The sequence below is a fragment of the Polypterus senegalus genome, chromosome 8 (assembly GCF_016835505.1).
Source record: "Polypterus senegalus isolate Bchr_013 chromosome 8, ASM1683550v1, whole genome shotgun sequence".
Taxonomy (NCBI): domain Eukaryota; kingdom Metazoa; phylum Chordata; class Cladistia; order Polypteriformes; family Polypteridae; genus Polypterus; species Polypterus senegalus.
This window is the reverse complement of record NC_053161.1, coordinates 131,255,068-131,279,744: the sequence shown is the minus strand read 5'-3', so window position 1 is coordinate 131,279,744 and position 24,677 is coordinate 131,255,068. Positions and strand designations below refer to the sequence as shown.

At 36.6% G+C, this 24,677-nt stretch overlaps 1 protein-coding gene across 4 annotated transcripts in view; it reads left to right on the top strand.

Annotated features, from left to right (window-relative positions):
• mgat4c (mgat4 family member C) overlaps positions 1 to 24,677 on the top strand; it is an 817,959-nt gene that overhangs the window by 128,025 nt on the left and 665,257 nt on the right. For all 4 annotated transcript variants that reach the window (XM_039761776.1, XM_039761773.1, XM_039761774.1 and 1 more), the window contains one exon: positions 24,363 to 24,404. The gene's annotated coding sequence lies outside the window, so the exon portion shown is untranslated. The remainder of the gene's footprint in view (positions 1 to 24,362; positions 24,405 to 24,677) is intronic.

Here is a 24,677-nt window from a genome sequence, read left to right as displayed (position 1 = left end):
GAACCCTTGATCGAAGTTTTGATCAACAGCTGATACCACTACACCACCAAAGCTGTCATAACAAGTGTCTGTTAGTGTCGCACCCTAACGCGGGTTGTTTTTTCTGCAGTTATATTTTTGAATGGGAGCGCATTTGTTCTGTTATATTAGTACCTTTTGTGAAAGAGTTTCTTTGATATTTGAAATTCAGGCTTCACACATTACAGTATACACTTCATGTCTACATTTTGTCAATTATTACTAAAACATGAAAAACGTTTCTGTTTTAATGATGTGCTATATAGATACTTTATTAATCCCAAGGAAAAACTACATACTCCAGCAGCAGCATACTGATGAAAAACAATATTAAATTAAAGAGTGAGAAAAATGCAGGTAAAACAGACAATAACTTTGTATAATGTTAACGTTTACTCCACCCCAGTGAAATTGAATAGTCGCATAGTGTGGGGGAGGAACGATCTCCTCAGTCTGTCAGTGGAGCAGGACAGTGACAGCAGTCTGTCGCTAAAGCTGCTCCTCTGTCTGGAGATGATTCTATTCAGTGGATGCAGTGGATTCTCCATGATTGACAGGAATCTGCTTAGTGCCCCTCGCTCTGCCATGGATATCAAACTGTCCGGCTCCATGTCTACAATAGAGCCGGCATCCTTCTTCTTTATGCTGCCTCCCCAGCACACCACCACGTAGAAGAGGGCACTCGCCACAACCATCTGACAGAACATCTGCAGCTTCTTATTGCAGATGTTGAAGGACACCAGTCTTCTAAGAAAGTATAGTCGGCTCTGTCCTCTCTTGCACAGAGCATCAATATTGGCAATCCAGTCCAATTTATCATCCAGCTGCACTCCCAGGTATTTATAGGTCTGTACCCTCTGCACACAGTCACCTCTGATAATCACGGGGTGTGCATAGATCATTGTAGACATGGAACACACATGAAATGCAAGTGATCCAAATAATGATATAGTATTTATAAAAGGTGTCATTTTGCTTTAATTCTCACTCTATACAACTCTAAGCAACTGACACGCAGGTAAACAGACTTGAACTGAGAAAACTGTGCGGGGTGGGGGATGTGATAGCAGGTTGCTTGCTGTTTGCTGCTTATCAAGACATTTAAAGGACAAAAGATGCTGACGGAGAGGTGTGAAGCGTTTTAAGATGGGACGGATCTACGAGTTTTTTTGTAGGCTCTGGTAATTCTAGTGTTAAATGATTTTATTATTTCCAAAAAAGTGAAGCAGCAGAGAAGGAGAAACAAAACAAAACCTGTAGGCTACTCTTGGACATGCCAGCATAGTTGCTGGGGTCCTTCTCTATCCAGTGGGGTGACATACCCACTTGTCGGCTCTAAATAATTCACAGGTTTGCAAAATTAAACTCATGAAAAATTATTGAATTGTGAGTAGTTGCTTTTATTGCATTCATAACCACAATAGAATTATAATGTTTCCATCATGCTATATTTAAATAAAAAATTGAAAAGAATGTAATTAAAATTTAACAAATTACATAATTTATTCATGTATACACAAATGTCAGAAATCAATTTAATATAATGTAATATTTTTATACATACATGTAAAGAAAACAACAGTACACATTCTTTGCCATTAATCAAAAACTTCATCTGGTTGTTTGAATACTTTTTCCGGTACAACTCTATGAACCATCTAGCAGTAGTCCACCATCATACCAACATCACTGTTAACTTCTTTTACATATCCTTGATAACTAAAAAGAATCTCTCGAGCTGCTCTTTACTCATTGTTACATGATTTTCAGGGGAAAATTCCAAATGGGAATCCAAAAATTTTACTTGCAACCCAATTCCTTAAACTTAATTCACACATTTTTTTGACAATTTCTTTACAATTTGAATCTTTAAAAACTTAGAATGATACCCAATCTTCTCATTTCAGGTCGTTCATTGTGCCATCAAATTCTGCATCAAAAATCGATTTTCTAATATCAGTCAGTCATTTTCTAACCTGCTGAGTCCTGAACAGGTTCACAGGGTGCAGTGCATTAAACCAAGGATGCATCATTCTTAAAAATATGCTGCAAACTTGTCTCATTTTCACTACCAAAACAAAGTTGTGGCTGGACAAATAATGTTTTCATCTTTTAATCACAATCCCAAGAGCTCTGCAGTTTCACTAGGAAGGCCTAGATCTCTTACTTGAAAATGTTGCAACATATTCTTCAGTATCACTTGAAGTGCTTTTCACTCTCTGATTGAGTTTCTATATGTGATGCAGGTCTTATTGCTGATGAAAGATTAAAACAAACAATTTCTTATTCTTTTTGTTATATTCTTGGATTTTGCAAGAACAGAAATAAGCTGTTACTATGATTTTTGAGTTTCCTCCATAACAAAAAGCAAGTGCCTTCTTCTTACCTTTTATCCATTGTCTTAATTCCTCAACACCAGTAAAGCAGACACTGTGAGGGGCCCACTGTTTGTGCTGTTCAATAAATTTTATTCCAATGATGGAGTAATAAGTTTGTTTTCACAAAATCAGTTGACTAAGTCACACTAAGGTATGTTGGCCACACTTCAGTGAGGTAGGAAGGAGAGGGCCAGAGATGCTGCTCTACAAACTGCTTTGACCCATCACCACGTTCAATTCCAGCTATATTCTGACCTTATTATTGAGTAAAATAATGTTTTGGTTTAAACACAGGCTTTAACATTAGAAAATATTGATATTTAATTAGCTACAATTTAAAAACAATAAAAACCTATAATTGACAGTTAAATATGTTTTACATTTTAGAATTAAATGCCAAAAAATATATAAAAATCATATGAAGTAACCAAAATTTTTTCAATGTAAATCAGTGTAATGGTTTCCTCTTCAACTCGTCTCTTCAATTTACATGAAATTCTTTTTTCTTCTTCATCCATTTGAATAAGTCTTTGGTATTAACATGACCATTACTATTTTACCCTGTAAGTCCTGGCAGACCACTTTTATTAAACTGAATGGTAGAGATTAAAGGCAGTTTAGAAAAGAGGAGTCAAAAGATTTATTGTCAAGGTTAAAGGTGTTTGCTAAATTCACAGATAAGTAACAAAGCAAAATTGGTAAACAGACTTTGCTGACTAGAAGAGTGCTGAGCAGTAAGCTTTACTCAGTTTGTCTGACTCTTATTTTTCAAGAAAGTTTAGGTACATTTTAATATGTACAGCAGTCTTTCATAATGTGGTCACCATGAAGACACGGGTCATACTGCATGTACATCACATCCCTAGCCACCCAACCACCCAGACATACAAAATCATGGCACACGTGCATTCAAATAAACAAATTGGTGGCGCCTATGAGAGAATAAACGTACAAAACTGAAACATAATACTGCCCTTTTGTTTTATTATTAATTTATCATTTCAGCTATTGCTTTCTTAACATAATTATTTTCTTAAACCTGTTACAGTTTTGCCATTGTTTCATCCCTGGCTTTAGTCTTTTTATTCTTTACTTATTTTTCTGTTGTTTGTGCATTGTTTTGATATGCTTATTAAGTAAAATGCTTTTTTTAATTTGTTTTTGTTTTTAATTGGTTTTCATTAAGCATGTTTCTGTTTTTTCAATAGTTTTCTAATTTTATTTTTGTCCTTTAGTCATTTCATTTACTTGGATAGATATTTTGCACAATGCATGTTGAACCTATGCAGCTGATTAGAGTACCCATTGTACTGATTCAAGTCTAAACAATAAATGATTTTAATGAAAAAGGATCAGAAGATGAGACGTGGTCAAGAAAACTGGCAAAAGTCAAAACCAGAAAAGGCAGCTTATCAGTCATCATGTTTAAAGCAACAATCAGTCTTTAAACCAGAACAAATATTAGCTCATAGCCAAGAACAGAGAAATTAAAATAAGCAATGTACACCAACATGGGAACCGTAATATCAGATACTCCAGAATAAAATGCGCCGGTCTTTATGCCGGTGCTCCAAATGATGTCACATGTTGCATACTCCTTGAGAAAGATCCCTGAGGCAAACACTCGGTGTGATCCATAAAAGGTGGTGATGCTCTACTACTGTATAAACAGTATGGCATTGTGATAAGACAATATTGCATAAAGTAAGAAATGAATGTGAAAATCATATTCCTTGAGGTCTTAAGCCCCCAAATTTCATGTACAACAAGTACTGAGATCTTGTAGGGAAGGGAAAAGAAATTAAAGAAAATAGCACATTATAACACCTGTTTAATGATCTGGCATGCATCAGTCCTGTGCTGAGGCATTAGCTCATGCTTGTGTTATTTAGTTCCCCTTTTTGAATTTCTTTTGTTAATATTGTAAGAATTCTTATTTGATTTCTTGGTTATAGAATTCTTGCTGTTGTTTCTTGGTTTTTGATTTTTGACTTATGGAATTGGCAAGACAATATGTTTCATCCTTTTGTGTCTGTAGAACTAGTGTGTTGTACCGTGTTAGCCATCATGAATGTAGTAAGATTTCAAGCAAAATGACACCTTTTATTGGCTAACGAAAAAGATTACAATATGCAAGCTTTCAAGGCAACTCAGGTCTTGCCTGAAGAAGGGGCCTGAGTTGCATCAAAAGCTTGTCTATTGTAATCTTTTTCGTTAGCCAATAAAATGTGTCATTTTGCTTGACTTCTCACTACATCCTTTTGTGTATGTAATGCAACTATTTTGTATATTTTTGGGAACTTAAATGAACTATAAATCAATTATAAAAATTGTCATTTTAATTCATGGTGCTAGGATTTTCAAACATTCCCCTCTTCTAATTGGGATTTTTAGCCCCAAAGAATTTTTGAGAGTGCAGGCCTAAGCTTTTTTGACGTATTGAGAGATTTTTGAAATTGTGGGTCCCAAGATCAAAACAGCAAAAGGTGCAAGTCACCTTCAAGTACCATCACAGGGTCTCTTCTGGTGTTTTTCAGAAACCAATTGTCTTGTTTGTACTCCCTTTCTATAGTAGAAGGTACCACCTATCCTTAATAGCAGAAATCTGCTTCCACATGCCTGGCTGGAGGGGTTTCATTGTCCTCCTGCCAACATATAATGACTACCAGGAAAAAAAATCACCAGGCATCAGTTAGACATACCTAAACGTTTTCAGTAGTGAGAAGAGCGCTATATAAATGCAAATAATTATTATTATTATTATTATTCCTGGTGCCTTTTAGAGTCTTAATGGAAACACACCATTTCCTTTTAAGGACACAATATATTTTCTGTCAAAGATTAATATATCAATAAGGCACATCATGCCCAGGTACAAGTGGCCGGTCAAATTAAACAGTTAAAGTCCACTAATCCATTCTAGCATGCAAAGTTATTGGAATGCACCTCCTGGCAACAAAGAAGAAGTCACCCCGGACATCAGTGATCCTCCATTCCTGGTCATCTGCCTTTCTATTTTATTATGTATTTTACTGTTGTCATCTGAAAACTTGCACTCAGGTTTCCAGCAAAGTCTCTGGGGTGGAACCACCTGTGACAGCAGAAAATAACGTGCACATTGATGTAGGACTGGTACACACACCACACTTTTATGTCCACAAAAGCCTTTATTTCACTATAATAGTGTGGATTTCTGCCTTTTTCAGAGTGTTTCAGGACATTTATATTCACATATACAGTATGCAAAACCTCTCCCGAGAGCATGTCTGTGCCATCTACTTCAGATAAACCTGTTTGACAGGTGATATCTTTGGCATCCTAGCTGTTCTGATGCCTCAACTCAGTAATCACTGAATATACATTCAGCACTCAGTATTTTGACCTTAGTCCATACTGAGGGCCCATCCATTATCCAGGACATTTGAAAAATGACAGTTTCAAATGTTTCTATTTTGATTGTAAGCCATCAACACACCTGCACAGTGATCATGCCTTGAGCAGGAATGTCTATTGGCATATTTGCTAATTGTCATTATATATTGATCTTCTCTGAAAGCAGTCTCAACACAATCTGCACTGATTTCAAAACAATGTAACTTTTACATACTGTGAACCGCAGGATGTCAATGCAGAAGCAATAGATTCTAAAATACAGACATGCTGGTAGTAATTTTTATTAACACAGTTATTCCAATTAACTGGATCAGTCATCCTTTAATGGTTAATAGAGCGTTAGATCTTAGGCAGATACACCTTTAGAAAGCAATTAAGTATTTCAAATGTTAGCACTTAGTTAGAAGAGTAGTGTTACTCTCTTAGAAATATTAAACTGCTGGGAAGAGGGTTCTCTTAGACAGGGTTCTGACTCTTTCAGTCGTAATACTCCTCTGCATTCACACTAGATGGGATGGTCTGATTGCCTTCCCACCAAACCTTTTTGGGTTGTGCCACCTCCCAGTACTGTCTGCCTATCCCTCTTGAGTGTGTCATTTCTGGCGCACATCTGGTCCTAAAGAACAAGCTCCAGGGCATCTGGAATTCTAAAACATTATCACATTTCTAATTAGAAAAACAATTGTACAGTGTCTTGAAGGCTTTTACTCTGTCATTAAGTGTGCTTGTCCACAGTGTGATTGTTGGTATAAAGTCACATACTTTGTCCTGAATATTTAATCTCTACTGTATGTATCATGACCTTGCACATTTTGATTCAGTGCATTTAGGTGTTGAAAAATATCAGATAAATATGCAAACTTATGCTTCCAAGCAACATCCACAAAATATCTTGTAAGTTGGTAAACTTCAGGCAATAGAAATGCAGCAATCTCCTCCCTCAACTGATAGACTCAACTGACAACAGGCCACTCTTAATAGCCAATGCCCATTAGAGTTGAAGAGCAACCTCACAAACCTGGCTCCCATCTCTATGCATAAATGAGCAAATGGTCTGTAAAACAGAATTTGTGGCAATGGTATTTGAAAATTTTTCATCCTCACTAACCAAATTGGTCCATAACCAGAATCCCCTACAGTATAGACAATAAAATGCAACTTTATTGCATGTAAAACAAGAAATACTGTAAAGAAAAAGGAATTATAAAAAATAAAAAAAAGACAGCTATTTGGCAACACCATTAAATATAACTTTCATTTTATAGACACCTCAGAACAAGTTAATAAATGTTTGTGAATGAGTCTTTATTGCCAGTGTGAACTGGGACCCGGACACAGGCAGACGGACAACATAGTTCCACCACACACCGTTTATTTACAAGTAATATATACAAATTCGTGCTCACAAACCCCAGTGCCTCTTGCACCGATTCCCCAAAGTCCAGGCCACACTCTCAGTCACTGTGCCTCTCTTTCGACCGCCTCCCGTCCTCTCTCTAGCTCTGTCCTCTTTCACCCGACATCCACTTTCGACTGAAGGGAGGCGGCCCCTTATATGGGAACCCGGATGGGCTCCAGCTGCTTCTTGACACTCCCTCTTAGACACACCCCTGTGTGGCGGAAGTGCCGGCTGTGCACCCGGAAGCCATCCGGGTGTCTTCTGTCTTCTTCTCCCCAGCACTTCCTGGTGTGGCGGAAGTGCTGGGCTCCAGGGTTGCTCAGGCACCGGGGCGCCACCTGGTGGTGGCCATGGGTTCCTATAGGGCTGGACTTCCAAGCCCTTTACCCGAGGCCCCCCACATAACCAGGGCGGACGCCCCCTCACGGTCTGGAGGAGACACAAGCCCTCCTCTGGTCCTCCTGGGCGTCCCGGCCGGGGACAACAAGGGATATTCTGGCATCGGGGCGCCGCCTGGCAGTGGCCACGGGTCCCTACAGGGCTGGGCTTTCAAGCCCTGTACCTGAGGCTTCCAACATAACCAGGACGGACGCCCCCTCGCGGTCTGGAGGAGGCACAAGCCCTCCTCTGGTCCTCCTGGGTGTCCCGGCCGGGGACCACACCAGTAATACAATGAACTGACCGGACTTTACAGAAACTTAACTGATGAGGAAAGTGCATGTCACAGCCAGAGCTGATGTCATTTATAATTTTTTGGGTCTTTCCTGTTTCCAGACCAACCAAACATTCATCATTTCTGAGGCCTACTGGCTTTGCTGCCGAGTCCACATCGCTGAAGTTTGAGACATTAGTTTGCTTACACGTAGATTTTCTTTCATACATTTCTATCAGCAACATCACTTAATATGGCACTGCTATATACACGTATATAAGTATATATGTATATTTTGTCTGTTGATGAAAAAGTGTGCTAAGAATTAATTATACTTAATTAAGTGACTTGTGTTAAAAGTAGGAAGATGTCCAATGGACAGTAACTCTGAATTTATATTCTAGCAGCCACAACCACAAGAATGGGACTAGCACTACTGATAATGCCAACATACCTTTTGTGCACTCACCTACATCTGCACCATATTTACAGTTTAAATGATCTAACTTTGGTTAAAAATAAACATATTAGGATGTAGTCCCACCCTCCGGAAATGACCCTCTATCTGCTAGAGCTATGTGTTACATGGCCATCCCCTTGGCCTGTGTCCAGTTGCTCAGGTCCTAATCAATGAAAATCCTGTGAGCCAGATCACCCTCGAGGAATTGTGCCACATGGCTATTGTGCCGTAACTGACGCTCCCTTACAATTCAGGTAATGTGCCTCATTCGGGATTTCGTGAGCAACCGCTTATTCGACACAAAGTCAAACCAGTGGTACCCAAGGATCGTCTGAAGAGACACAGTACCAATGGAGTCCAGTCTTTGTCCCAGGTCACTGGACAGCGTCCATGTCTCACAACCATATAGCTGTTAATGGTGCTTTATAAATCAAGAATGAAGGATGAAAAATTGAAAGATGCTACATAAAAGCTTCTTTTTTAATATTAATGGCTAGAACATAAAAAATATTAACATTTAAGTCATCAAAACAAAAAGGTCTATACCTTTTGTGCTCCTTGCCCGTGGCAGCTGACGTGACTTTAATGCAGAAATGTTCTTTCTAGAGCTGAGAACAAAACGTCAAATAGCCTGAAAAAATGTATGCCACTTTTAAGTTTTAATTTTAAATGTATTAATAAATAATACTAACACCATAATCCACAAGGTTTTTTGTGCCATCCAGTACTTTATGAGGATGTAATAAACATGCCATACCATAAGGTTTAAAATTGCATTTAATAATTTTATTTAGTCTTGTCCACCAATATTTTTATCTTATACCTAGCTTAAAACAATCGACTGATCTATGTTAAGTATAATCCTTTCTGAGCCTCATTGGCTCCTTCAGAGTGAATGAATAAATTAATTGTTATGGCCACATTGGATAACTGTGGGTTTTACATTTATCATAAAAATGCTGTATGCAATGTGCAATGTGGCAATGGATGGTCTTTGCTCATAAAAGGTCAACAGGCATCGCTAACTAGATGACTGACCTATGAATTTGAACTGTAGTACTTTTAGAACTTACTGTCAGTTTGAATTAATTATAAAGTTTGAAGTGTTCATTTTCAAAACTGTACAAAAAGACATATATAAAGGGATTATGAAAAAGGGCAAATATAATAGGCATTTGACCCCGAAAGACTGAGAAAAATCTTTGAAACTGTGCAAACAATGAAGTTTAATTTTAACAAGTAACAATATGTTTAATACATATAAAAATGAACTATGAGTGTAAATACATAATAGAAGACATTAACCTTCAAGGAGCAAAATCTGTAAGAGAGGCTGGAGTTTTGAAAACAGAGTTCTTAATGATAACATAATCAAAATTATCATAACTCCTAAAGGCACCCTTAAATTTTATTTTGCAGAAAGTTTCTAGCTATGCAATGTAATATCTCCTCAGGGCATCTAAGAAGTTAAGCTAATATGCTTTCAAGAATTAAAATGAGAAGTGCTTATTCTTATTAAATGTTATAAGAAATGGTAATTAATCATATAGTTTAGGTGGGCATTTGAAAACTTTCTGAATGAAACAGTGGGGCAGCTCAGATATTAATTAGCCAAATACCCTTGGAGCTCTAAATAATCCAGTGGCATTTTTGCCACAAAAATTCTGGTGGGGCCATACAAGAATTTACAAGTGAAGACTTCTGTAATATTAATATTAACGTAACTAACTGGTAATATTAATCTCTGTTTTGCAAATGACTAGCAATATGCAAGTTTGCACACTCTTTGTGTCACAAAATAGATAGATAGATAGATAGATAGATAGATAGATAGATAGATAGATAGATAGATAGATAGATAGATGGATAGATAGATACTTTATTGATCCCAAGGGAAATTTAAGTACCAGTACCCAAGAAATTTACCAAGTTATATACAAACTTTTAAGTACAAACTATAGAAATAGCAATAAGTTTATTACATGCTATCAAATGCAATCACAGTACACTGAGGTTGGAATCAAGTACAGGTAATGTAGATGGGGCATTCAATAATGCCTTTGCAATGGGAATTGTGACAATAATGCAACTACCATAGTGACAGGTGGCATATACGTTGTAATATTAAAGTAACAAATACTAAAGTGACATAATATTAAAGTAAAATAAAGTGACATGGCTTATGCTGATAGGGTATCATTTTTAAAGTTACACATTATAAAAAAGGTTATATAGTAGGGACTAAGTAGTGTGATATCCGATGTAGTGCATAATAATACAGGTTATATAGCTTATGAGCAGACAAGGAGCATCAAGCCCAGAACTCAACCATTTCCTGCCCCTGCTGGGAAAAGTTAAAGAGTCTAATGGCTCTGGGGACAACATATCTTTAGTATCTGTCCATATTACAGTTATGTGATACCAGCCTACCAATAAGCCAACTCCTCTGTTTAATTATGGTTATATATAGTGGGGTGATGTTTATTGTCCAATCCTGCTTGCCTGATCAGCTTGTCAGTTCAATCAGATCTCTCTTCTTAGCCTCCCAGCACACCACAGCATAAAAGAGAGTACTGACAACCACCGACTGATAGAACATCTGCAGGAGTTTCTTACATATGTTAAAGGAGCCCAACCACCTCAGAAAACAAAGCAGATTATGCCCCTTCCTGAACAGAGCCTTTGTGTTCTCTGACCAGTCCAGTCTGTCATCCAACTGCACTCCAAGGTATTTATGGGTCTTGACACATCAACTCGTTCAATGAAGACAGGTCTCAGTTGTAGTCTAGGCCTACAGTATTTCACGTAGTGTTCAACAGCAGTTGGTTTGATAGACTCACACAGTCATTCACCAGACCCCTGTACTCCTCCTCTTGTCTATCCCTGACACACCCACAATGGCAGTCTCATCTGAGAACTTCTGCATGTGGCATGTCCTTGAGTTGTAGCTAAACTCTGATGTTTACAGGGTGAAGAGGAAAGGGAAAGAACGGTCCCCTGTGGAGCTGATTAGTCTGTTGTGTGCAGTTCCCTAGTCTAACAAGCTGAGGTCTACCAGTGAGGTATTCTATAATCCAGTTCACCACTTGTGAGTCCACTACAAACATGTACAGTTTGTCCCTCATTAAGGACAAACTGAAAGAACAGAGAATAAATAATATGTAACCAGAGATATCTTAAGCATAATAATGCAAGGTTTCTTTTGTATTGATTTATTCAAAAACCTGTGCAGTTAGGAAGTATGTGGCACTGACCTTTTTACTAATGCTGTAAAAATGTCATGTGATGCCATACTCCCAGTTGTCCTGCCTAGCATTGGCCTGGCAAGCCTGCATCACAAACAGCAAACAATGACAGCACCCATAACAAAATGGCATCATGGGAAGATGTATTTCATAAATAACATCTTAACAAAAATATTCTAAATAAAAAAACTGATCAGTATATTGAATTCTTTGACTTTTAAACCCCCATAATGATATCTTCATTGTTATTTTTAGAGACCATGGAAAAGCTGAAAAAATATAAAACAAAGTCCAGATTATGAAAGTTTCTCTCAATACTTTGACATTGTTATCATTTAAAAAATCATAACAATATATATAAATTTATAATGTAGATTTTTATATCAAGTAAAGTTACAGCCTCAGAACCAGCCGATGCCTAGGAAAATAAATTGGCTTTTAAGACTATACACGCTGCACACAACTGAAGCACAAGACTCTGGTAGCAGTGCTAACCATAATGCAGCAAGGTTTTCACTAAATAGCACAAAGCCAGTAAATAATTGAAAAAACAATTTTCTGCATACCTGTTCCTGCAAAAGGACAATGCACTTAATTCAAACAAGGTCATCGTATTGATAGCTTCTCCTCTGCAAATTAAAAGGAGAAAACATATGGCTTCTTTGATGGCTTTTAAAAATTTACCAGTGTTGGGTGTTTCTCTTTGGGAGAGAATGGCGATGTTGGCATAGCTAGGCCCCACCCTAGGCAACAAGGTTACTACTATTGAGCAGAAGTAACAGCCAGGCTAAGAGCACAGATCTAGTGCTTGCAATGGGTAAGGAGTAAAGAGTGGCTGTTTTTACATTGGTTTCCTGGATGTGCATAAAAGCAACCTTTTGGTTGACAATGGGTGCAATGTTTTGTCCATCAAGATCACCAATTGTTGAGTTATGGCTCAATGTTCACTGAGTAAGTGTTTAAATGGTGCATATTGGAGACATCTCCGGATGTCATTTGCCTATGATTGATTATTCTTAGCAGATGAAACCCAGAAACTGCATTCCAAAGAGGCCCAGTGAGTAAAACTGACAGTTTAACTGAAGTTAAGATGATCTGGCAACTGCCAATTAAGCAAATGACTTGTGTGCTAAAGCAAAGTGGATAATGCCAGAATGTCCTACGCCAATAATGTTTTATCACAAATACTATGTGTAAAAGACATACAGTAGGCTTAGAACATCAACTCCTACATGTGTTTAGGCCAAAACAGACTGTGAGTCACTGGTATCATTTAAACTTTTCAACTGCTGGTAATACTCCCTCACAGTGTTAGGGGCATGAGTTCCAGTATTGTGTACATTCTCCTGGGGTCAGCTTGGCTTTTCCTGTAGTCACCTATTTGTACCCACATTCTAAAGATTTGAATATTAAACTGCAAGACTCATAAATCTCAGAGCTTTGCTTTGCTTCAAAATGACTGGTGTCTCATCCAAGGTGCTAATGCAGCAGACTCCCTCACTCTGGATTTCTGTAACACAATAACAAAGTTCAGAAAATGGGTGGATGGAGAGTTGGAGGAGTCATATCCAGATACATTACAGTAATTAGACTAGTACCAACACAAGAGCATGGGAAAGAAGCAAAAATCTGCACTAAGGGCATGAAGAAATGTCAGGATGATTTGCTGGATGTCTACTCTTTTTTTATCTGCTTTCATATTTTTTCATCAGCTAAAATATTTTTTAATAATTTTCACAAGGAAAAATAAAGATTCAGACTTTAGTTGGGGGTTAAATAATAATTTAAAACACCTTGGTATGAACGGTTTAAATAGTTCAAACTAATATTCCTTTATGATGTTATGTGGCAGCATGTATTTTGATTGTTTTCTTTTTTGTAATGGATGAAGGGTTACAAAGGAAGAATACGATTCTTGACAGCAAAATATTTTAAAATGATTTTCTGATGTGTAATAAGAATTGTGTGACATTTAGAGATTTTCAAATTTGCTTAGCTTTTAGGTGTTCAACTTGTAAGCATTACAAATTTTAATAAACATTCCATTCACAAAGAATATTAGAATAAAAAATTCCACAGCAGGAGTTCAGTTAAAGTTGAATTAGGCTTTTACCTACATGAATAGAATAATTTAATTATTAGTATTATTATTATCGAGCTATGGCCATTTTATATTACCCTTGTAATATTTTCTATTACAGTAGGTTAGAGTTGATGTTAAAATTGTGATAAATCCATAAGGTTTACAAAGGTTGCTGAAATATCCACATTTGTTATTGAAGATTTAAAGAAGCGATAATGTCCTACAAGGAAGATAAATAGGAAAAATTACCACAAGGAACCAGCTGAATTGCCAAAGAGCTCTGAACCAAATGTATCTATCATGAAGATGTAGGTGTAGTCATCTTCTTTTTCTGTTAACCTTTGAACATTTACAGGAAGGTAAGCAGAATCATAGGATAGTCTGTTTTAATGGAATATATTACATCTAAGCTACCTTCATTTTAGAATTGCTTTAGGTTAAAGAGAATGCTGACCTTGCAGAAAGAGAAGAAAAAGAACATTAGGAAACTTATTTGATCTCATTTAACACATCAAAGAGGGAAAACATTATCTTTTTTTGTGTCAAGGGCCAATATTACTTAGGTAATAAGTTTTAATTGGTAAAATAGTTTTGAAGATTAAAATGTCATTTGAAATAATGTGCAATATGCATATTTTCCCAATGTCTTTTTTTTCTCCCACATTTCAAACACATGTACTTTAGGTTAACTAATTATTCTAAATAGGCCCAATATAAATGAATGAGTGGAAGGTGAAACATCTGTCCCTTTCCAAGACCTGTCCCATCCTTTTGTCTTTCTTGACTCAGCAACCTATCTTAAGTAAGCTTAAAAATACAAGAATACAGTAGATTAATAATGTTCTTTATTTTTATTAACTCCTGTAACCAATTACAAATAAATAAATAAATAAAACCAAAAAAAATCTGTATTAGTAAAAAAAAGTACAACCGAAAGTATAAAAACATAAGGATTCAAAAATGCAATAGGGGAACAGTTTCTCCCAGAAAACTTGGATTAGACTATATGCTTCATGCTGTCATCCATCAGCTACTATCTAAGATGCCTGACATTTAAAAAAAAAAAAAAAACTCTAACTCTAAAACTCTTTACACCAGCTGTTACAGACTCAAATCAAATTTGTGTTTTTATTCTATAATAATAATAATTAGAGCAGCTGACTACTCAAAATGGTAATTCTGGGAAGCGCCTAGAATTAAACTGGTGACCCCTTGATTATGAGTCAGGAGTTCTTACCACTGCACCACCCAAGCAGTCATGTCAGTGTTGTTCCTAACACAATTTCTTTTTCTTCAGTTATATTCTTGAATTAAAGTGAACTTGTTTTGTTAAACATGTACCTTTTGTGAAAGTGTTTATATGATATTTGGACTTCAGTCTTCACACATTATACACTTGATGTCAAAATTTTGTCGTTAGTACTGTAACATGAAAGAAGTTTGTTTTAGGTATGTGTTCAACATTTCTTGCATTTGTCGCATTTCCTGTCATTGTACATTTACATAGATCATTGTAGACATAGAACACACATGAAATGCATGTGTTCCAAATAACGATATATTATTTACCCTATACAACTTCAGGCACCTCACACCGTGATAAACAAGACTTGAGCTGGGAGTACTTTTTGCCCGAGTTGACTGTAGCGCTGAGTGGATGGGATAGTAGGCTGCTTGCTGCTTGTGCCAATTTATAAAACAAAAGATGCTAATGGAGAGGTGAGAAGGAATTTAAGGTGGCCCAGGATTATGAGTTTTTTCATAGGTTTCAGGGATTCTAGTGTTAAAAAGACCCTGCACAATACTGCTCTGAGAACTTACTTACAATAATGTGGTATCAGATCTAAGGCAGATTCTAAAAGTCAACTCCTATAACTACTGCTTAGGGGCCATGTGCATAAGTATATGTATCTTCACTAAAATTGTAGCAGTTTGTCTCAGATTTTTCTTCCATATTTAATCACTGTCAGTATATAATACACTGCCTGATAATACACTGCCACAACATTAAAACCACTGACAGTTGAAGTGGATAAATTTGATTATCTCGTTACAATGGCACCTGTCAAAAAGTAGGATATATTAGGCAGCAAGTAAACAGTCAGATCTTAAAGGTGATATGTTAGAAGCAGGAAAAATGGACAAGCACAAGGATCCAAGCGACTTTGACACGGGGCCAAATTCTGATGGCTAGACTGGGGCAAAGCATCCCCAAAATGTCAGATCTTATCTTGTGTTCCCAGTATGGAGTGGTTAACACCAACCAAAACTGGTCCATGGAAAGACAACAAGGCCATGGGTACACACAGTGCATTGTAGCTTGCTGTGTATGGGGCTGCATAGCTGCAGACCAGTCAGTGGACATGCTGACCACTGTCCACCGCAGAAAGCATCTACAATTGGCACATGAGCATCAGATCTGGACCATTGAGCAATGGATGAAGGTGTCCAGATCTGATAAATCACACTTTCTTTTCGATCATGTGGACAGCCGGGCATGTGTGTATTGCTTACTTGAAAAAGAGAATGCAGCAAGATGCAGTATGGGAAAGAAGGCAAGTTGGTGAAGGCAATGTGATGCTCTGGCCAGTGTTCTGCTGTGAAACCTTGGGTCCTGGCATTCATGAGGATGTCACTTTTACATATACAACCTACGTAAAGATCATTGCAGTCCACGTGCAACCCTTCATAGCAAAGGTAATCCGTGGTGGCAGTGGCCTCTTTCAGCAGGATAGTGCACCCTGCCACACAGCAAAAATTGCTCAGGATTGGTTTGAGAAATATGATGAAAAGTTCAAGGTGTTGACTTGGCCTCCAAATGACCAGATTTCAATCTGATTGGGCATCTATGGGATGTGCTGGAAAAACAAATCCGATCCATGGAAGCCCCACCTCGCAACTTACAGGAGTTTAAAGATCTTCTGCTAATGTCTTGATGCCAGACACCACAGGACATCAGTGGGTCAGGGCTGTTTTGGTGGCATGAGGAGGACATACACAGTATTAGGCAGGTGATTTTAATGTTATGGCTGATCAGTGTACGTATATTTTAATTTAAGTAACAAAGTAAGTAACAAAGGCATTAGATTTGAACATGGCTGATCAATTACCTCTTTGGCTGTCCATTTGTCCATGTTTGCTAACCTGCTTATCTATTTCAGGGATGTAACACAAATGCACACATATCCACACTCATTTATACACGGATAAATTCAGAATCTCTCAAATTTTGTTGTGTTTGGGTGAATTCAGATACTTGTTCATATAAAACAAAAATTTTAGATTTGTCAGATATTAATATTAGCAGTTAAACATGCAATATTCTGAATTACTCAATAAAAACACTAATGAATTATTTTCCTATTTAATAGAACTATTCATTGTAATAATAGAAAACACATCAAGTCACAAAAAAAAAAATATAACTGTTATTAATTACTTAATTTGTACACGTCAGAGAAAAGATACTTTATTCAGAACAATAAGAATGGACAGCAGGCACTAAATAAGCCGACAGAAATGTTTAGGGAGATTATTATCTAATAATTGTAATAGTGCTCTTAATACCATATCATAAACATTTTCATTGCCGAAATGTGCATATGCTAAACTGACCATCATGAATTTGGTGGTGTGGAAAATATTCATTTTTAGAAACATTAAGAAAAAAGATCAGCACATTTCTTTATCCAAAAAAAAGGTTTTCTTAAATTTATTCCATGAAATTTCCATGTTAATGTTTCACAGAACTGTCATTGATAACACACATATTGGCTGCCATTCATCTTTTGCAACATATGCCTCTTATTCCTGTGTTTAATACTTTAAAAACAACTATACTAACAGTGATCCTCATGCACTGACTTTAGTGCACTGACTACATTACAATACATTTCTAGTTCATTACTCCATATTCTAATTTGATTCCAGCACACTTACAGACTCTAGCAGGGGTTTCAATATTCCCCTCTGATTTGGTCTGAGGTTCTTCATTCTGCCTTGTTACTTTGTAAATGCAGAAACTCTTGCTGTTAAATGTAGTTTATTTTTTATTTTTCTTTAAAGTAATTATTAACATTTCTCAAAGGAACAAATTTCTCATTGATTTTCTGTTACTATAGAGTTTTTTTTTGCTCTGATCAGAGGTTGGGAAAGCAAATTCAAATAAATTTTGACTAAGCCTGGCAATTTAATTCCCTATATATATTTGTTCTGAAATGGTGGTGGTCCAAAACAACTGTTTCCCCCTCTGAAAAGTTCTGCCCATATATAGGAGCCTCATTATGTGGGAAACTGTCATTCTCTTTCAATTTCACACAATTGAATGAGTGTGGATTTCTACTATAGATCCTCTCCACCTACGCTCTTATTGCAGTTTCAGACTTGGAAGTCGTGAGGTGGTTTACTATAAGTGCGTTACTGTTGAAATGTCCATGGTTTTACATATCGCCTGTGCCATGAGTCAGCATTTGATCTGTCTGCCCTAGGCAATTGAATACATCATCTGTGCCTTGACCCATTTGTGCATTTCTGTTCTGTTCTAAACTGAGATGCTTCCTTTCATCAAGGCCATCACTTGGCATTATTGCAAGAGGATTTAAAAGGTTTAAATCTAAATTATACTATTCTATTTCATTTGACTTTTATTGGGTTTTTTTAATGTTTGCTAGAAAAGGCAAAAAATGAATGAAAGTCATAAAGAATTCAGAAGCATTTTCTATATTTTCTTGTTTGATTATCCAGTTATTTGACAAGGTTGTGTTTTGCACAAAATAAAAAAAAAAAGATGAAATCTGGCCAAGCCAAAATGGTTGTTGTTTTCAGCTGAGAAAAGATCAATAGCAATCAGAGCTCAATATTCCTGAAAGCAGCAGGGAAATGGACTGAGATTTTACATCTAATCCTACACTGTAAAAAGCTTAATTTGGGTTTGTGCCTTGCTGAGTAAACAAAATTGAGCATGCTTACACATTGTTTCTTATCATTGGTTGTAATTTAACATCACTACTTTTAGCTGTCATTTTACATAAACAGATGTGACAGTAGCTGCTGTTTGAATTTATTAGGAACCTGCGTATCTTGGCTTGCACAAAGTAAGGATTTGATGCTGTACCTAGTACACTGACAACACATCACTTAAGGTATGGCCATTTGTTTGATGGTGGGTCGCCAGTTCACTAAGGTTCAGGTACAGTATGCTTATAAGTGGCAGGTGTCTCCTGTATGCCGCAGCCTACTGTAAATTATTTGCATTTTACTAGTATCTTACCTTTATATATGTTTACATTTATTTAGTTATATTTATTCAAAGTAACATCTGCAAACTCATATTAAAATCAAGGGCTGGGATGTGAGTTTTTCATGGAAACAAAAAGGTTTATAGCAGCAAGTTTACTGCAGATTAGATTAGGTTAGATCCCACTTTATTTGAAGCAGTCTTAAAGGAGAGGTGTGCTGTCTTTACTATAACTACTTATGTAATTATGCTTCATTTCACATTTTATGAATTAGAAATACACTGCAGTGTTCATGTTTTGTTAAATCAAAGTTAAGTTAAAGTTACAGAAAACAGCCAAAAATCAAGCTGAGTTTAAAGTGTTGATAAATGAATGTATTATTGCTTATTATTTGACTGACACCATTGTCCAAGGTGATTTACAACATTGAAGATACAATAGGTTTCATTCTTTTGTTTTTCCAATTGGAGCACAGGCAGGCGAAGTGATTTACTCACAGTAACACTGTGTCAGCAGTGGGATTTGAGAACACAACCTCAGGGTTTGAAGTCCTAGGTCTAAAGACATAACCATTACTCTACACTGCCTGCCTAGTTAATGAAGGGTATGAGATGTATTAATATTGCCAAACAGTACCAAATTCTTATACTGCATTTACTTTCTAGGAGACTGGTTAGCATTCCTGTGTAATTCTTTTTCTAAAATTCAGGCCATTTGAATGGCCTCAGGTTTGAACAACAAAGAATATGCAGCTCTCTGGAAGCCCTAGTTACAAACCAGCGTATTACTGTATGGTAATTAAACTGCTCCTTTTTAAATTTATTTAGACTGTAGCATACTAGGGACAAAAGAAGGAGAAGAAATGATATTAAGTTAATTTATTTTAAAGAACTTTACCCAATAAAGCAGAAGAACAAAACCCAATCTACATGATCTTCAGTCTGAGCTCAAATAATCAGGAGGTCCAATTGGTTCCAAAACAATGAATTCAATAAGACACATAAGCTAAATTCTGATTGAGAGACAACCTACAGTGAAAACCTGTACCCTAAGGGATGATAGAAATATACAATTGCATAGATGTTATAACAAGTAGCAAACATTTAAAACTGATACTGTATAATTTAAGAGAAAAGCAGAAGAGTTGTCATATTTGTTAACAGAGTTATTTTAATACACATTCTGTATTTGACCATGTTAAAAGGAAAAATGAAACTTGAAGTCAAAATGAAATGCCAGTCTTACCCAGTAACACTTTCAATAAAGTATAACAATATTACAAGTACAAACTAAAGTACGAATGAATATAATACAATATTCAAAGCTAGTATTCTAATTTTTGTTTAATTTGTTTGCTTGAGTCTTGAATCCCGTAAATGTCAGAAGTGATTCCACTTCACTGTACCCTTGAGCACGGCCCTTAACCTGCAATTGCTCCATCCTGGGTATAATGTTAACCTGAATCCAGTGCTACAAGCAGGTCCTCCAACTTGCAGGGAGAACTCTACGGTTGGTGGCAGGATTGGCACTCTAGTCACTGTAAAAAACCTCACACTGTTCCTTTCCATTCGAACTAGTGAGGTGCAGAGGTGTCACCCATTGCATGGCTGCGCTCGGCTCCTAATTTGAGATCCTGAGGTCGATTGTTGTGTGGTGGGTGCGGCAACATGCTGTATCTGTGCATGCTCCCAACCTCTCCCTCCCTCTCTTAGTAAGGTTTTCAGAGTGGTCTAAGAATGGACACTTTGCAATAAGCGCTGCCGAATCCATACACTGCACCAAACCAACAACATGCTGATTCTCTACTTGCTCAGCAATGCATTTCATCCACAGCCACAAGATAGATAGATTGCTAAATAGTTAATACTTTATTTGTCTGAAGAGGGAAATGTTAGCTTTTTACAGAAGCTCAAGACATATTATAACAAAAAATAACCTCCCTCAAATACGAGAGAAGTTGTTGGTAGCCGTAATAATGACACATAGGGCAAAACATCACAAAAATAAAAGCACCCACTACTGTACACAAATATTCCACATCTGGCTGACGTTTTTACTCAAGGTGACTTAAAAGATCAACTATTGTCTGTTGAACAGTAATCCAGTCGTTCAGCAATTAATTACAATATGCAACTGTTATGGTGTATAAAATCGGTACATTTTGGTTCCCATTATATTTTGTTCAAGACAAGACAACAGATGAACTAAGACAATTTAAAGCAGGTTTTCTCTTACTTTTTGTTCATAGCTTAGTGCTAATTTGGTTTACAGCCTGGGAAAGAATGCTGAGCTTATACCTCAGGCTATTGATTACTTTATGGATGGACATCTGGAACAACAGTTTGGTTTACAGCCTGGGACAGGAAGAACTACTGATACCTCAGAGTACATCAAAGGTTTTCTTGTTTGGAAAAAACGGACAGTGAATTAATTCATCAATCATTTTGACAGCCAGCCAATCAGGTGCATGTGTTGTGAAATTAAGGCTTGACATTTCATAATAAATATGCCGTGGTTTGAAAAGCAAGAGAGAGAGAAGCAAAGGGAGAAGAAGAGAGAAGCAAAGAAGAAGAGGAACGGACGAAGACGATTGCTAAATCAAATGCCTCCCTGGGACATTCATCCTTGTCATCTGTAACTTTATCGTAAGCTTTTTCTAAAGACTATATATATTCAGACTTTCCTATCAGTACCTATTTTCTAGTATTCTTTGTTCTTGTAGTATTATTATTATTCTTGTAATAAATACCATGCTGCTTTTAACTTTCAATGCTTTGTCTTAATGTCTAGAGTGATTGAAGTAATAAGTTAGATTTCTTTGAGCACCTGGTGACAGCCGGATTTTTGCCATTATTTCTGTGCTGCGAGGTTTATAAGGCTGAGAGTGAGAGCGCTATACTCAATATAAGGGACAAATACGAGAAAGAAGGTATTCTTGACTGATGAATGGCCTATAGTCAAGAGTGCTGAGTCTTTGTATGTTAAAATGTATTCTTGTAGACCAAGAGTAATATTTGGGTCTGAGATATCACTAAAACATCGTATTGTTGTTCGTGCCGAAAATAAGTAAGTCTCTTGAAGTGCTGGATGACAGGCTATTATTCCTATAGCACTTGTGTGGTTTAAAGTGCTAAGGGTTAATCAGCGTGTGTGTGTCATTCATGGGGCACTGTTGTGGTTAGGGTCTGTGTGTGTGTTTATCTATGTGTGTGTGTGTTCATCTTAAAGTGCAACAGTAGACCAACCCGATAACGAACTTGACGAGAACACTTACCCTTGAGGAAACAGGTAAAAGGGCAAGTAGAGGGAAATACCACGATAATACAGCAACCAATGCAGGACACTTTTCAAGGGTGTTGCTCCTACGCCTTTTCAGACCTGATCAGTGTTTAACTGATGAAGATATTTAATGAGCTTTCTACAGACAACATGTGTGCATCTTATGAACAATTATGTGCCAAATTTACCTTTTAAACTGCACATGTATTTCCCAATATACAAATTAGAAATTGTGTTAAAATAAACCTATCCAACTTTCCACATCTCACACTCTTATCCATCTCAGAGGCTATATTGGTTAGTCTTGAGAAAGGCTTAGCATTTCAGCAATCTAGTGCAAACAACCTACCCTTCAAAGATCCTAAGAAATGGTGAAAAAGGGACATTTCAATTAGCATCTTACTAAAGGAGTGGAATTCAGACATACATAGAATACAGCCTAGTTCTATGTGAACCAAGCATTCCATAATTCAACTAAAAGTCTTTCATCAATCACTTTATCTAATTTAAAAATTGTCCAAAATGTACCCAGGTCAAGATCCATTATCTAAGATCTAGAATCACTAGGCCATATGTTTTAGAAATAAATTAAATAAACATTATTCTGGACAAAAATCGTTCCATACTTCTGAAACAGCCTTGGTGTCACAATTTCTATTAATCTCTTGATGTCTCTTAATCTATTAATGTACATATTTGGTTTACTGGTTGTTGTTAAATTGCGTAGGGATAAATTGATTGTAACATCCTATCCCACACTATTAGCATGCAGATTTATCTTGCTTAACTGTTCCAAGCCACCTTCCATAACTCAGTAGGTTAAGCAATATTCTATATTTTCCCAAATTACAAAAAATCAACTTATATGTACAAAACATTTTTAAAAGATGGCAAGGATTCATTAATATTATTTTTAGAATAAGCATGCTGAACTTGTGATTGACACTACTAATTTTTATATTGCTGCATATTTAAAAAGTTAGATTTTTTTTCTACTCTATGTCTTGTCTTTTTTTTCTCTCTTAGGATGGGGTTGAATCTTGTCTTTTTTTATTTCTATTTTCCTTTGGTTTTTCTGTATTAATTTTGAAGTAAATGGTTGTATCCGTTATTTTCCTATTATTTGTTTCATTGAGTATTAAAAAGTATACAGTATTAATTACTATTCTTTGGCCTTTTTTTTTTTTTAAATGGGCGCACGGACCTGTTAAGTGACTTGCCCTGCCTCACACTGTGTGTCAAAGGTACAAAGTTGAACCTACAGCCTTGTAATTTTAAAGAGGGCTTTAGTAACTGTGCACTACCAGCAAATAGGAGAGTGCTTTTGAATCCAGGGCTCTGAAGCAGTTCTATTCACTGTGCCATCAAGCATCATCTCCCATAAAGCCTATGTTGAGTCCTTCTTCTGTCATGTGTCCTCTTAGAAGCTCTTTTGTGCCTTATTCATATTTAAAGTGCATGCTCACTTATACAGATAAGTATGTTAACCAAGTTTGAACACCTCAGTAAAAGTAGTCAAATTAAGGGTGTAGCTAAGAGAAAGTTATTCTGGGAGACTATGCTGTGAACAGAACAATAAAGGAAAAGAAAAAATTGATTGTAAGCGCAGTGAATCAATGAATGTTTGAGCAACCCCTGGGAAGTATCAAAAATGCCTAAATGAGCATAGCAAGTTGTTTGCTGCTAAAAAAAGTAGCAAAGCTTGGCAGGAGATGTGAAAGCTCATGATTGTGGGCTGATACCTCAACCATAAGCAAAGGTTGAGTGCTAAATGCCTTGTGTGATCATCCAGAGATTTACAGTGCAACATTCACTTCATTCAAGTACCTTATGCTCACTTATTATGATCCTTTAAAATTAAAGTAATGATAATTGTTTATTCACTGAAAATTTTATTAGTGTCCTTAAGTGAGTTCTTGACTGTGCTGACCTTAATGGAGGAGCTATACAAATATCATTCAACTCTGGCGTTCAGAAACTGGACAATTTCTACTTTAATACTTGAAAGGCATGCCAGTTCACTTGAAGCATTTAATCTGATCGGTTTATGCCTGCTTCCTGCTGCAAAACAGGTTGGAAGCCAAAAGCCCTTAGCTGCTGTCTGCAGGTTAGATGTGCTTGCCAGTGAAGGTTTAAGCTGCCAGATTCACAAAATCTGTTGAAAATTATTTGTACTTCAGAAGTCATAACTGATAATCACATCTTTGTTTTTTTCCAGGTTTAAAGATATTCATAGAAGCACATTTTAGAGGCATTTCAAGTAAGTGTTTTTTTTTTTTAATTACAAGATTTTGCAATATTCCCTAAGTGGTAGTGGAAACATAGCAGTGTCTTTATTAGATTTCTTAAAAAAACGAAGCAAGTGACTTTGTGTTAACCAAAATACAACTTTTATGTTTCAGTCTTTCACATTTAATTATTTTGTTAGGGTATACATTAATTTCATCTGCATGAGCAGAACATTCTTGCTCTTGCCTGACAGATCCAGCTATTTCAATTCAGTTCAATTCAGTTCCTGCCTGGGTCATTGTCT